The 12,333-nt window shown below is 45.7% G+C and overlaps 1 protein-coding gene across 2 annotated transcripts in view; it reads right to left on the bottom strand.

Annotated features, from left to right (window-relative positions):
- Nucleotides 1–1,411, bottom strand: part of TRIM2 (tripartite motif containing 2) — a 92,063-nt gene extending 90,652 nt beyond the window's left edge. For both annotated transcript variants that reach the window (XM_065404559.1, XM_065404561.1), the window contains exon 1: nt 1,257–1,411. The gene's annotated coding sequence lies outside the window, so the exon portion shown is untranslated. The remainder of the gene's footprint in view (nt 1–1,256) is intronic.
- Between the last annotated feature and the right edge of the window lie 10,922 nt (nt 1,412–12,333).

Raw genomic sequence — 12,333 nt, 5'->3', positions numbered from 1 at the left:
ACCCCCTGACTTGAAGTGGTTTCCATTATATACAGGGTTTACAGTTTGGTTCAATGGCTCTCAGCACCCCCACTATACAAATCATTCCAGCACCTCTGTGTCTACAGAGCATTTTGGAGTGAGTGGGAGTAAACTTCTCAGACTCAGGCTAGTGCACTTCACCTAGTGCTCCAAAAAACAACTGTATAGGCAACGCTTTGAGTTATGGCTCATGCTGTAGCTTGGTTCAGAACCCCTCCAGCTCAAGCCACAACTTCAAAGCTTTATCTATGCAGCTATTTTTAGAGCGCTAGCACAAGCTCTGCTAGCCCAAGTCTGTCTACCCAGGCTGGGTGCTTGCTTCTGCTCACCCCAAAATGTTGTGTAGACGTATACCCATTGTGTCTCAGTTTTCTACATTTACATTGGGTTCAAGCCACAAACTTAAATCCAGATGCAGGCTCGTCCAAAGTTCAGAGAGTGTTGGTCTGTACTCATTTCTAAAGGGATGAGAATATTTACCTCACAAGGGTTTTTTAGGAGTAACTAGTTAATCTTTTCAGAACACTTTAAAGATGTAAAGAATTGGCTAAGCGCTAAGGATTATTTTTTAGCATATTGAAAACCAGAAAAGATACACTTGGGGATCCAGAAGGCTAAACCCATCCCCACTCTGAGGTCTCCAGCTTCATGGAACTGCGCACATTTCATAACAGCAGGCAGCAAAGAATATTAAAATTGCTGAGCCTGGATCCTTTTTTTAGTTAGTAGGAATATATCTTAGAATATAACACCTTTCAGCACTTTTACAGAGCATTAATTTTACAGTATCTCATATCTAACTCTTTCACACTTTTCTGAAGTCCTGTATTTATGACTACAAAAACTGCCACAATATTGTAAATTTGTGTGATAGAGAACTAGATGCTGATAACTTAAGCCCCATATAGTTTAAACACTGACACCCCCCCCCAAACCCCCCCCCCCACACACACACACCACAAAGCAAGTTTAAATAGCTTGTATCCCGTTAACGTCATCCTGTTATCTCCCTGTTTTATCCAGGAAGATCTCATTCTCATTTGAAATTAAATAGACTGTTCTTTGTAGCTGTGACATTGAATACAAAGCAGCTGTTCTTTCACTTCATACAGAAGGATATAATTTATTTTAACAACTGCACATCTGAATTGCAATTTCTTACTAGTTCTGCTAAATGTGGATTATCCATAGCCCCATGATAAAACCTATAATGGCACAGTTAGAAGCCTACTTACTAGTGTTCCATAATGTCCATTCAGGAGCATCAGAGGCTGAAATACAGTCTCTGTGATCAGGAGATTCAGTTCCCTGCAGCATTCAGACAATTGGTCCCATTATGGTCATCAGGCGGCTGAGTTAAAGGGTGGCCTTGCAAAAACATAAACAGCTTGTCAGCACAAGCCAAAGAGGCGGGACTGCAGTATCAGGGGACAATGTGAGCCAATGATTAGCCTCTTTAGGTTCTGTTTGTTTAAGATATTGTGTTTCATTCTTAAGAAGGGGAAAGTAGGGGAGTAAGAGGAGCTGACTAGGAAGAAACAATGAATGTTGTGCTGTTTACAACTAACCAGAAAAAGGCTTAGAGCAGGGAGGGGGGGGGGGGGGGGGCGGAAATCAATGTGTCATTTCAGGAAAAACACATTTGCTTCACTTACATATAATCATTTTTAGAAATCTCACAGGCATCTGCATTGCATTTAGCCTGGTCCTGCTTTTAGATCAATAAAAACACTAGGAGCACAGCTGTGGCCCATGTTCACTATAGAAATTTTTTTTTCTCTTGCCCACACTCTTACAGATGTTTCCAGAGAAAAGAATTGACAAAATTCACTGTGATCTTCCTCCTCTCACCCCTTCCCAGCATACTCTCCTTCTATCACCTTCTTTCTCCTGACAGAGGTTTCTCATTTGCTGTCTAACACCCCACGCTGCCGTCTTGGCCCTATCCATTCCCCTAACCTCCCTCAGCCTCACTCCAATCTCTTTCCTTTCCCTTGTCCTCAATAATACCAAGCCCTTTTGGTCCTTTATTCATGCTACCACCTTGGTCTCATCAAGTCTCTAACGACCTCTTCCTGGCTAAATCTCAAGTTCTATACTGCAGCCTCACCCAAAAACAGCAAAACGTCACTTCTTAAAAATCAAGTGCTCCGTTGGCTTTCACCTGGTTCTCCTCTTACCTTTCTGATTAATTGAGCCTTCAACGTCTCCTCCAGAGTGTCTGCCACTTTCCATGGTTGTGCCACAGGCTATGGTCTTAGTTACCCTCCTATACTCTGTCTAGGTAGTATGCAACTTCTTCTAACACTTTTATGTCAATGACTCAGTTATGCCCTTCCACTCCTCACCTTTCTCCTTCCATCCAATCACATATTTTAGACTGTTATTTGAATATCTCCTCCCAGATGTCTTGTCAATTGTAATATAACCTAGCCCCATCTGATCTCCTGATCTTTCCTTCAAATTCCTTGTTCAGGGTCAGATTAGGTAATCCACTGCCCTATTCACACACACCATGATACAGGGTCCCTTGAGGCTCCACCTTCATGACCCTCTCCCAGAGCCATGGCCCACCATTCCCTTCCCAAGAGGGCCTTCTCCCCTCAGACTCACAGCAGGCCCTTCTGAATCTCGGGAACAATAAGGATAGCATTAGGAGTCCCCTTTCCCACCTGGACAGTCGGGGTGGCAGCAGGGTCCCCCAGCATTTACTCCAGCAGCCAGGGCGTATTTGCTTAGGTGGGGGAATGGAGTCCCCTACAAAGGTGAGTGTTAGACTGAAACAATAGCTCTGAGAGGTGTGAACTACACTATCTTTCTCAATGCGGTGTTAATGCTATCTACAGACTCAGGCACACATCACTGCATCAGATAAGCTTGAGTCACATTTTCATTTTCCTTCACAATCAGGAGGGATAGAATCTTTTTTTTTTTTTTTTAAATGAACACTGGGATTCTGGTGCAATCACATGACTCAGTAGCTGGGTACTAAAACATGGGCCTATAGTGCCTATACCCTAATCCAGCTCTGTCCTCTCCACTACCTCTATGCTCTGTTATTTTTGACATCATCATTTCACCAGGCCCACACATCCAGGCTGTGATAAAATCTTACTGCTTCTTCCTCATAACAGTTCTACAACCCACCCTTTCTTTTCTGTCCAGTCAGCTAACATCATCATCTACACCCTCATCATCTCTAGTTTTGGTTATTGCAGCTTCCCTTGCTCTGGCCTCCCTAATGCACATATGGTTCCTATCTCATCCTTAGAAAAGCAGCTACTAAGATCATCTTAGCTCATCATTCTGACCACATCACTCTCCTTGTTGGAATCCCTCCACCCATAACAAGCTCAAGATTTTTCTTGTAACCTTCAAAGCCCTTCACAACTCTGCCCTTCCCCATTTATCCCCTCTACTGCTTGCATTGCCCCCATCCTCTCCACTCCTCCAAAAGTGTTGGTCTTGAATGTTGTGCACTTGTTTATTCCTCCCACAAACTTTTTCATTTCACCCTGACTCTTACGAATGAAATGCCCTCCCAGAACAGATCTAGAAGACATGGATAGCTCAGTGGTTTGAGCATTAGCCTACTAAACCCAGGGTTGTGAGTTCAATCCTTGAGAGGGCCATTTAGGGAACTAGGGTAAAAATCTCTCTGGGGTTTGGTTCTGCTTTGAGCAGGGGGGTTGGACTAGATGATCTCCTAAGGTCCCTTCTAACCCTGGTATTCTATGTTTCCTTCAAATCCATTTGCTTCTGCCACAATGCTTACAAGAAATGGGTCATAGCTGAGTTGGGGAGGGGCAGCAGAGGGAGGTGGATGAGGGACAGTTGTGGAAATTGATATTTATTTATGTAATTACAAAGCAATACAAAAAATTATACCTATATACAATTGTTCCATACATAACTATTTTATGTATTTGCTTATCTCCCTCTCATCCATACGGCATACGTTGCTTATTCTCTTCTACTATTAGATCTTAGGGGTAGGGACTGGCAACAAATATCCGCGATGGATTTGTATAAGGTGCACAAACACTGTACCTGAGTTTGTGGCAGAGCTGTGAATAGCTATGAACAGACAGTTTGTCTGTTTGTAGCTATCTCATCTCTGATTTCCATGGCAATTTCTTTAAGATGCTAATGCAGTGTAGCCACAAATAAAGAAACAAAGGAGAGTGCAAGAACGAGCTGATTGAGTGGACTATGCTGAAAAGGCTCACTCTTCAGAAAAAATCATTCTCAGTAGAATTCCTTCAACACCAAAGGAGTTATGCCAAGGATGAATTTGGCTCCTTGTCCTTAGGGCCTTGTCTACCCGAGGAAATTTGTTACTGGTGCTATCAACAGTGTAAGCTCAAGTGTGGACTGAGTGCTTGTGTTTTTACTGGCTAATCCTCTGCTGAGGCCCCTGGGAGATATCACTCTTTAAACGTGATCCGAAAGCTACTGACCCCATGGCAGCAACCACTAGTGCACAGCTCTAAATCTGAGCTTTTTTGTTTGTTTGTTTGTTTGTTTAAATATTTTCTTACTTGAAATTGGCTTTTTGATTAAATGGACATTTTTGAAAGAAAAAAAAACTGTCATAAAAATTGTTTAATTTCTCAATAAAAAAAGAAAATATTTTGGTTTTCTGCAACGGAAACCAAAAAATATTTGGTTAAAATCATAAAAAACTCATTCCACACCTCTTCCTGGCCTTTGGGTTTAATCTAGTTTCACTTATGTTCCTTACCCCTTCCCAGACCTCAGAACATGCAGTTTATCTCTACTCCCTCCTTATTCTTTACCCTGGAACCAGAGTCTCCCTTCCTTTTTCCAGGCCTCAGTCCAGCCTGCCTCACTGTTCCCCTGTGCCCCTTTCTTCTCAGACTGCAACCCCACTTCAGTATCATTTCCCTTGTATTCCCAGACCTCAGCCCAATCCAGGCCCCACCTCAGTTTAAATCTCAGTTTAAATCCGCATGGTTTAAATCTCGCCTGTTTCCCCATGAATAGCTGTCATGCATATAACTCGGTACTTTTCTTTTCAGGTTGCCCATGCTGAACAAAGTACAGTTTGTAGTTTAACATTTTATTGGCATGCTTTCAATTGTAAAGTGGGTCACAAGTTACTTCTTTACAACTAAAGAACTTGGGGGGGAGGAGAGGGGGGACGGACTCCAGAAGTGAAGTGATTTGATTATTTTTATTTTGTAGAAGAAAACAAAGGCATATGGCAGAAATTGGAAAGGAGATGTCAAGGCTGTATCCCTACTTTGAACTTTAGGGTACAAATGTAGGGGCCTGCATGAAAACTTCTAAGCTTATTTACCAGCTTAGCTTTGGTCCGCTGCCACCATCTTAAGAATTCCCTTCCTGGGAAGCCTTAAGAAACCTTCACCAATTTCCTGGTGAATACAGATCCAAACTCCTTGGATCTTAAATAAGGAGAAATTGACCCTTCCCCCCTCCTTCCTTTCACCAACTCCTGGTGAATACAGATCCAAACCCCTTTTGGATCTTAAAACAGGGAGGAATTGACCCTTCCCCCCTCTTTCCTTTCACCAACTCCTGGTGAATACAGATCCAAACCCCCTTTGGATCTTAAAACAAGGAGAGATTAATCAGGTTCTTAAAAAGAAGGCTTTTAATTAAAGAAAAAGGTAAAAATCATCTTTGTAAAATCAGTATGGAAAATAACTTTACAGGGTAATCAAACTTAAAGAGCTCAGAGGACCCCCCTCTTCTGTCTTAGGTTCAAAGTACAGCAAACAAAAATAAACACTCTGGTAAAAGGTACATTTACAAGTTGAGAAAACAAAGTAAATCTAAGACGCCTTGCCTGGCTTTTACTTACAATTTTGAAATAAGAGAGACTTGTTTAGAAAGATGGGGAGAACCTGGATTGATGTCTGGTCCCTCTCAGTCCCAAGAGCGAACAACCCCTTAAACAAAGGACACACACAAAAGCCTTTCCCCCCCCCAAGATTTGAAAGTATCTTGTCCCCTTATTGGTCCTTGGGGTCAGGTGTCAGCCAGGTTACCCGAGCTTCTTAACCCTTTACAGGTAAAAGGATTTGGAGTCTCTGGCTAGGAGGGATTCCATAGCACTGTACACAGGAGAGCTGTCACCCTTCCCTTTATAGTTATAACAGGAGATCACATGCAGATTCAGTGCACTGAAATATGGGATCACAATCAACGGAAAACTGGGCTGAGTCTCAGTTCAGACCATGTGTATTAACCTTTGGACCATTTCCTAATTCAAGAGAGAACTACCTATTATGAAAATATTTAACCCCCTTATGATACCTCCCAAAGTACAAGTGCCAAGTAAGACTCTGGGGATGTGCCTGTATCTTCTGAAGCCTCATATGAAAAAAGAAAACGTTCCCCCATTCCCTTTCATTTAACAAATTATTGTTTGCCACAACCTCCTCTTTAGGCATGGATGTATTATAGCTATATACGTCTGTTACTCCTGAGGGAATTCTGCACCTAAATATTCCGCACACAATATTTTAAAATTCTGTATATTTTATTTGTTAAAATTACACAACATAATCACACCATTTTTAATTATTTGCTGACAAGTATTTTGAAATAAATTACCAACATAAATGAAAATTGTATGGTTATTGTTATTGTGTTTCTGTATTATTTTGACAATTAAAATAGGCAGAACTTTGCAGAATTTTAATTTTTTGGTGCAGAATTCCCTCAAGATTCTGTGTAGTGCAATCTGGGTGTGGATAGCTTAGTGTGGGATCTGGGAGTGGGGGAATGGGATTCTGAAGGGGAGTGCAAGTTAGGGCTCAGTGGGTTGGGTTGGGGGAGTGGGGCTTGGTGGGGGAGCAGGGTGTAGCCGGTTGGGGCTCAGTGGGGTGAGGGTCTGGGGGGCCCCTGATGCAGGGGGTGAGGCTCAGCAGGCTAGTGGCTTGGGGGGCTCGGTGGGGGGGGTTCTGGGTGTGGGAGGGCTCCTGATGCAGAAGGAGCTCTGGGTGCACGGGTGGAGGGAAGGGTCACTGTACAGGGCGCTGCTCCCCCTGTCCGCCCAAACCCTGTGCATCCGGATTCGCCCCTGCACCCAACCTCCTGCTGAGCCTCAACCCCCTGCACCCAAACACTCCCCCTGTCCCCCACAGTGCAGAGCTTCCTCCAGCGAGGGGAAGTTTGTGGGGCTTGATCTGATCCAGCCCCGGCTGCTCAGTGCAGGGAAGGGGAACTCCATTTCTGTCCTCCTCCCCTCTCCCCCAGCTGGGACTAACGTCCCTGGGGGCATTATCAGCAAAACACTATAGTCAGTATACTTCGTAAGGCCCCCATAGTCTGTTATCAAAGAAGGGGGAAAATGTGCTAGTTACCTAGCATGTGGACACATGTAAATAATTAAACATTTTAACTGGAATCACCTGGCTGTAACAAAGGACTATCATTTACTCAAATATGAACAGAGCCATCCTGTTTGCCAGGCAAACCCCTATTTTAAAAGCTGTGTAAGGAATGGAAGAAAAAGAGGTTCAACAGCAACAGACATGAAACAACAATATGGAGATTTCCACAAATTAGGGCCCCACCTACACTACAATCAGGGCCGGCCAGCCGGAGCGCCGGGGGTTGGGTGGCGAGCCCGCCGCGGCTCCGCTGGCGGCCGGAGCCCCGGGAGGAGGGCGGAGAGCCCGGCCGGGACTCCGCTCTCCCCGGCGTCCAGAGCGCCGGGGGGAGGGAGGCGAGCCCGCCGGGGCTCCGCTCTCCCCGGCGTCCAGAGCGCCGGGAGGAGAGCAGAGAGCCCGGCCGGGGCTCCGCTCTCCCCAGCGGCCAGAGCGCCGGGAGGAGGGCGGAGAGCCCGGCCGGGGCTCCGCTCTCCCCGGCGTCCAGAGCGCCGGGGGGAGGGAGGTGAGCCGGCCGGGGCTCCGCTCTCCCCGGTGGCCAGAGCGCCGGGAGGAGAGCGGAGAGCCCAGCCGGGGCTCTGCTCTCCCCAGCGGCCAGAGCGCCGGGGGGAGGGCGGTGACCCGGCCGGGTCTCCGCTCTCCCCGGCGGCCAGAGCGCCGGGGGGAGGGCGGCGAGCCCGGTTGCGGCCCCGCTCTCCCCGGCGGCGAGCCCGCTGCGGCTCCGCTCTTCCCGGTGGCCGGAGCCAGAGCGCCACACTGCCCCCCTCCAGGTGCCGCCCCAAGCACAAGCTTGGTGGGCTGGTGCCTGGAGCCGGCCCTGACTACAATTGTAGCCAAGTAACAGAATTCAGTCAAAAGATAGTTGTCTCTTGACCCAGTTACAATATGTAACTGGGACCAAACTGTGTCCCTAAGATCAGAATAAAGCTTTGGCCTATACAGGGTCTGACCCCACTTATTGTGACCAGGCGAGGTTTATCTGTACTACAACTTTTCACCATGTTTTATCAGATTATAGTTGCAGCACAGATCAGTTCTAAAAAAAACAGGGTTGAAAATACTCGCACAGTAATTTATCAAATAATTGAATATATAAAGAACCTGAAAATTAGAGATCAGGCCATATCAGCAGACTGAGCAACCAAAGGTCCATTAGTTCTTATAACAGGCAATGACACAAAGAATTAGTGGATCACTGAAGAATCAGGGAACTGTTCTGTCATAAATTCCTACCCACGTCTATTAAATCCAATAATAATGACCAAACTAATGCAGACTGATAAGACTTTATGTTCTACTAACACTGTCTCACTTATATGAAAAACTAAATAATTTTTTTAATTCCTTAAACATTTTTGAAAGTTACTAGCAATAATTGCAATTTTTTAGGTGCATTTTAAACAAGTTCTCCATTAAAATCATTTATCAAAGATTGTATGTTTAATGATGCAGTTACTAGTTGTGAAAATACAATATATTCCCACAAGAAAACATTTAATTGCTGTACATCTATATTTAAAAATGAAATACAAAGGACAAGAATGGAAATAAAAAGGGTGGTATTTAATTTTGCTTTCAATCTGAGGGCAGTTGTAATTCAATTTATTAGTTTTTAAACTGAAAATTAAGATGCCTAGATGGCCTTTTTGCAAATTTTATCACTGGGTTACATTTAATGTGTTTTTAAATATTGCCTAGCCTGAAAAGTCTTAAGCAAGTTGATTTATTTATTTTTGCCAGATTAAAACAAACCTTAAAAAAATGCAAAAAAAGTGTGAGCTGTATGTCTATATTAGTAGAGATCATCTGGGCATATGCAGGAGGAGAAAGGTTGAAATAAAATCTCAGTTATAATCTGACTCTAAATGCTTTACAATTTTGCTTGTAGCTTGAATCATGTATTTTCAGTAACACCAGTTATAGTCAGTCTCACTTACACTGCTTTTTTAACTAACACACACAAGATGTTAGATTTCCCCCCCCCCCCCCCCCCCCGACTCCCCAAACATTCTGGAAGAAACTCATTGTCTGGTGTAAGTGGGTGGCAGAGTGGCAGCATCAGCAGGCCAACCAGCATCAGCAATTCCAGCAGCAGATGTTGCAGCAGTGGATGGCCCAGCAGCAGATCCAAGTCCTGCAGCAGCAACAGCAACTGCTGAAGGAGGTTGTGTCCCAGCAGCAATAACTCCAGAGAGACTTCCTGCAACAGTTAAGATCACTGCCCCCTGCCCAGGGAGACCCTGCAGGGCCCAATACCAGGGAGAGCTCTACCACCTGTGCCAGTGAAGTTAACTAAGATGGGCCCAGCTGATGCTCTGGAAGCATTCCTCACCGTCTTTGAGAGGGTGGCACTGGCCTCTCAATAACCTCCAGAGCATTGGGCCTTAGTTTTAGCTCCATATCTGATGGGATAGGCACAGCTGACCTACTATAATCTTGAGCCTGCTTTGGATCAAGACTACATTTGGGTGAAGGCCACTATTTTAGATTTCCTGGCTTTAAGCAAGGAGACGTTGGTAGTGTTTTAGAGCAAAGACCTACCCCAAGGGCCATGCCCCCAGGTGTTGGCACAATGATTAAAAGAGCATTGCTGGTGGTGGCTTCATGCAGGGGAGCACTCCAGGGCCCAAGTTACAGAGTTGGTCTTAACAAAGTGGTTTGTATCCATGCTTCCAGGAGGGGGTGCTCAACCATAATTCTGAGTCATTGTTGGATGTGGTGCAGCTGATGGAGAATTTTCTCATAGTCGATTGGTCACTATTGATGGACCATGCACAGCCTCTGCCTATTCATCGGCTAGGGCCACTGACAGGACTGGATACCCGCCAGCAGACACTGAACCCCAGGCGTGATGAAAAACATGTACAAACCCCATCCTAGCAACCCGAGCTACCCATACAGAGAGGAGAAAACCTCAGCAAGTCTCGGGGCCAAGCTTGGATGAGGTATCACCCAGATAACCACCTGACACAAACAACTAGGCGGAGCCCTTGAGCTCAGACTTGGGTCCCGTTCATAATTTAAACCAACTCCCTGATGGAAAGGAACCCACAGGAATGAGCTCAGTACCTGATACTCTGTGGGCAACAGGGGCACATGAGGAAAGAGTGCCCATGGATGGAATGTGAATATGCAGAGATTGGACAGCAGAAGAGAGGGCCCCTGGGACTCCTTCCACGTTGACTGTTCCAGTATGGGTCCAAGGGAAGGATTTACTGGGGCTTGTAGATTTGGGGTGTAGCCAAACTGTGATGCAAGCCACCCTTGGGGGTGAGACAATCCTCATGACTCCTTGTCCACAGTCTCTTTGCCCATAGGTCTACACTACCCGCCTGAATCGGCGGGTAGAAATCGACCTCTCGGGGATCGAATTATCGCGTCTCGTCGGGATGCGACAATCGATCCCCAAATCGACGCTCTTACTCCACCAGCGGAGGTGGGAGTAAGCGCCGTCGACGGGAAGCCGCGGAGGTCGATTTTGCCACCGTCCTTACAGCGGGGTAAGTCGGCTGCGATATGTCGAATTCAGCTATGCTATTCGCGTAGCTGAATTTGCGTATCTTAAATCGACCCCCCCCCCTAGTGAAGACGTAGCCACAGTTCCAGTTCCTCTCTTCCAGCTCCAATTCTGATCTGTGTCTTCCCCCTCCCCAGGACCAATTGGGGGAGAGGGGCATTTGGCCTGGGCCTCAAGCTCAAAGGGGGCCTCAAATTTAGACATTTGTTAATTTTTTGGCATTTGATAAGTTTCACAACTTGTTTTTATGCACATCCCTATCAGACCAAAATGTGACACTCTCTCAGCTTAGAGCTGCAAATAAGAGAAATATTCAAATTATGTCTCACTTTTTTTGGGTGCCTTATTTTGTTTTAATGTGTTGTCATTTTTTATTTTTATTATGGCTAGGGGCCTGGGCCTCTCTGAACCTCAGAGAGGGCCTGTCCCTCCTACAACTCCACTACCTGGCCTCCAGGTGCCTCCCACAATCCCCAGTCCCAATGGCTGCCAGCCCCAATCTCCTTTCCTCGGCTCTTTGTCCAATTTCAGTGTCCCCCCACCCTTTGTCCCAGTCTCTTTGCCCAGCTAGTCACTAATCTCCTGCTGCATCCAGGTTTCTCATCAGATCTACATTTTTTCCCTTGTGTAGCTGGCTGACCCTCAGCCTGGGATTGGCTGTAGTCTCTTCCAGTCTCTTGCCCCTGTATCCCCTACAAGAATCTCCACTCCTGGGCAAACTCATTGTTCCCTGGGGGACTTAAGCCTGCTCCTGTGGTCCTTTCTGGGTGTAATTACCTTCAGTCCCTGGTGCTGCTCCTCAGATCCAGCTACAGGGCACTGACAGAGAGCAGACATCCAGAGCCCCTCTCAGGGCTGCAGTGTCAATCTGCCCTAAACAAGGGAAGGTGGGGAAGGGAAGGGTAGCCACTGTCCTGGGCTAGGCTTCCCTGGCTACTAGGTCCCTAGCAGCCTCTCCTCATGGGCAAACTTGCCCTTCCCCTCCCCATCCCCATGACCAGCTTTTTGTGTGTAATATTCATTATCGACACCTATTCAGATATCACTTTTTATATGGCACCCCAGTAACAGAATTCACCAGTATCTGAAGGGAGCTTGCCTCAAAATGTTCTCTCTGAACCCATCTGATTGGGTGGTCTTGTTCTAGAGTGAGTATTTATGCCTATTTAATCTCATCTGCTCCTTCCAATACTGTGGAGAAGAAAATAGCTCTCATGGAAAAGAGCAACTCTAAAAACGATGATGGTATCGTAGCATAATAAGAATTAGCACAAAGCCAAAATGAAGATAATTTTTTATTATAGAAAGCTTCTGGTGGTTTCAGAAGAAGTTAGAGAGCTATAAACATGGAGAAAGGGAGAATTCTAAATCATATGCTACCTGGTCATACATCAATATGCCGTCTTTAATCTC

Source organism: Emys orbicularis, chromosome 5, assembly GCF_028017835.1.
Source record: "Emys orbicularis isolate rEmyOrb1 chromosome 5, rEmyOrb1.hap1, whole genome shotgun sequence".
NCBI classification, from domain to species: Eukaryota; Metazoa; Chordata; order Testudines; family Emydidae; genus Emys; species Emys orbicularis.
The sequence above is the reverse complement of the archived record's forward strand: the minus strand, read 5'-3'. Positions and strand labels throughout refer to the sequence as shown.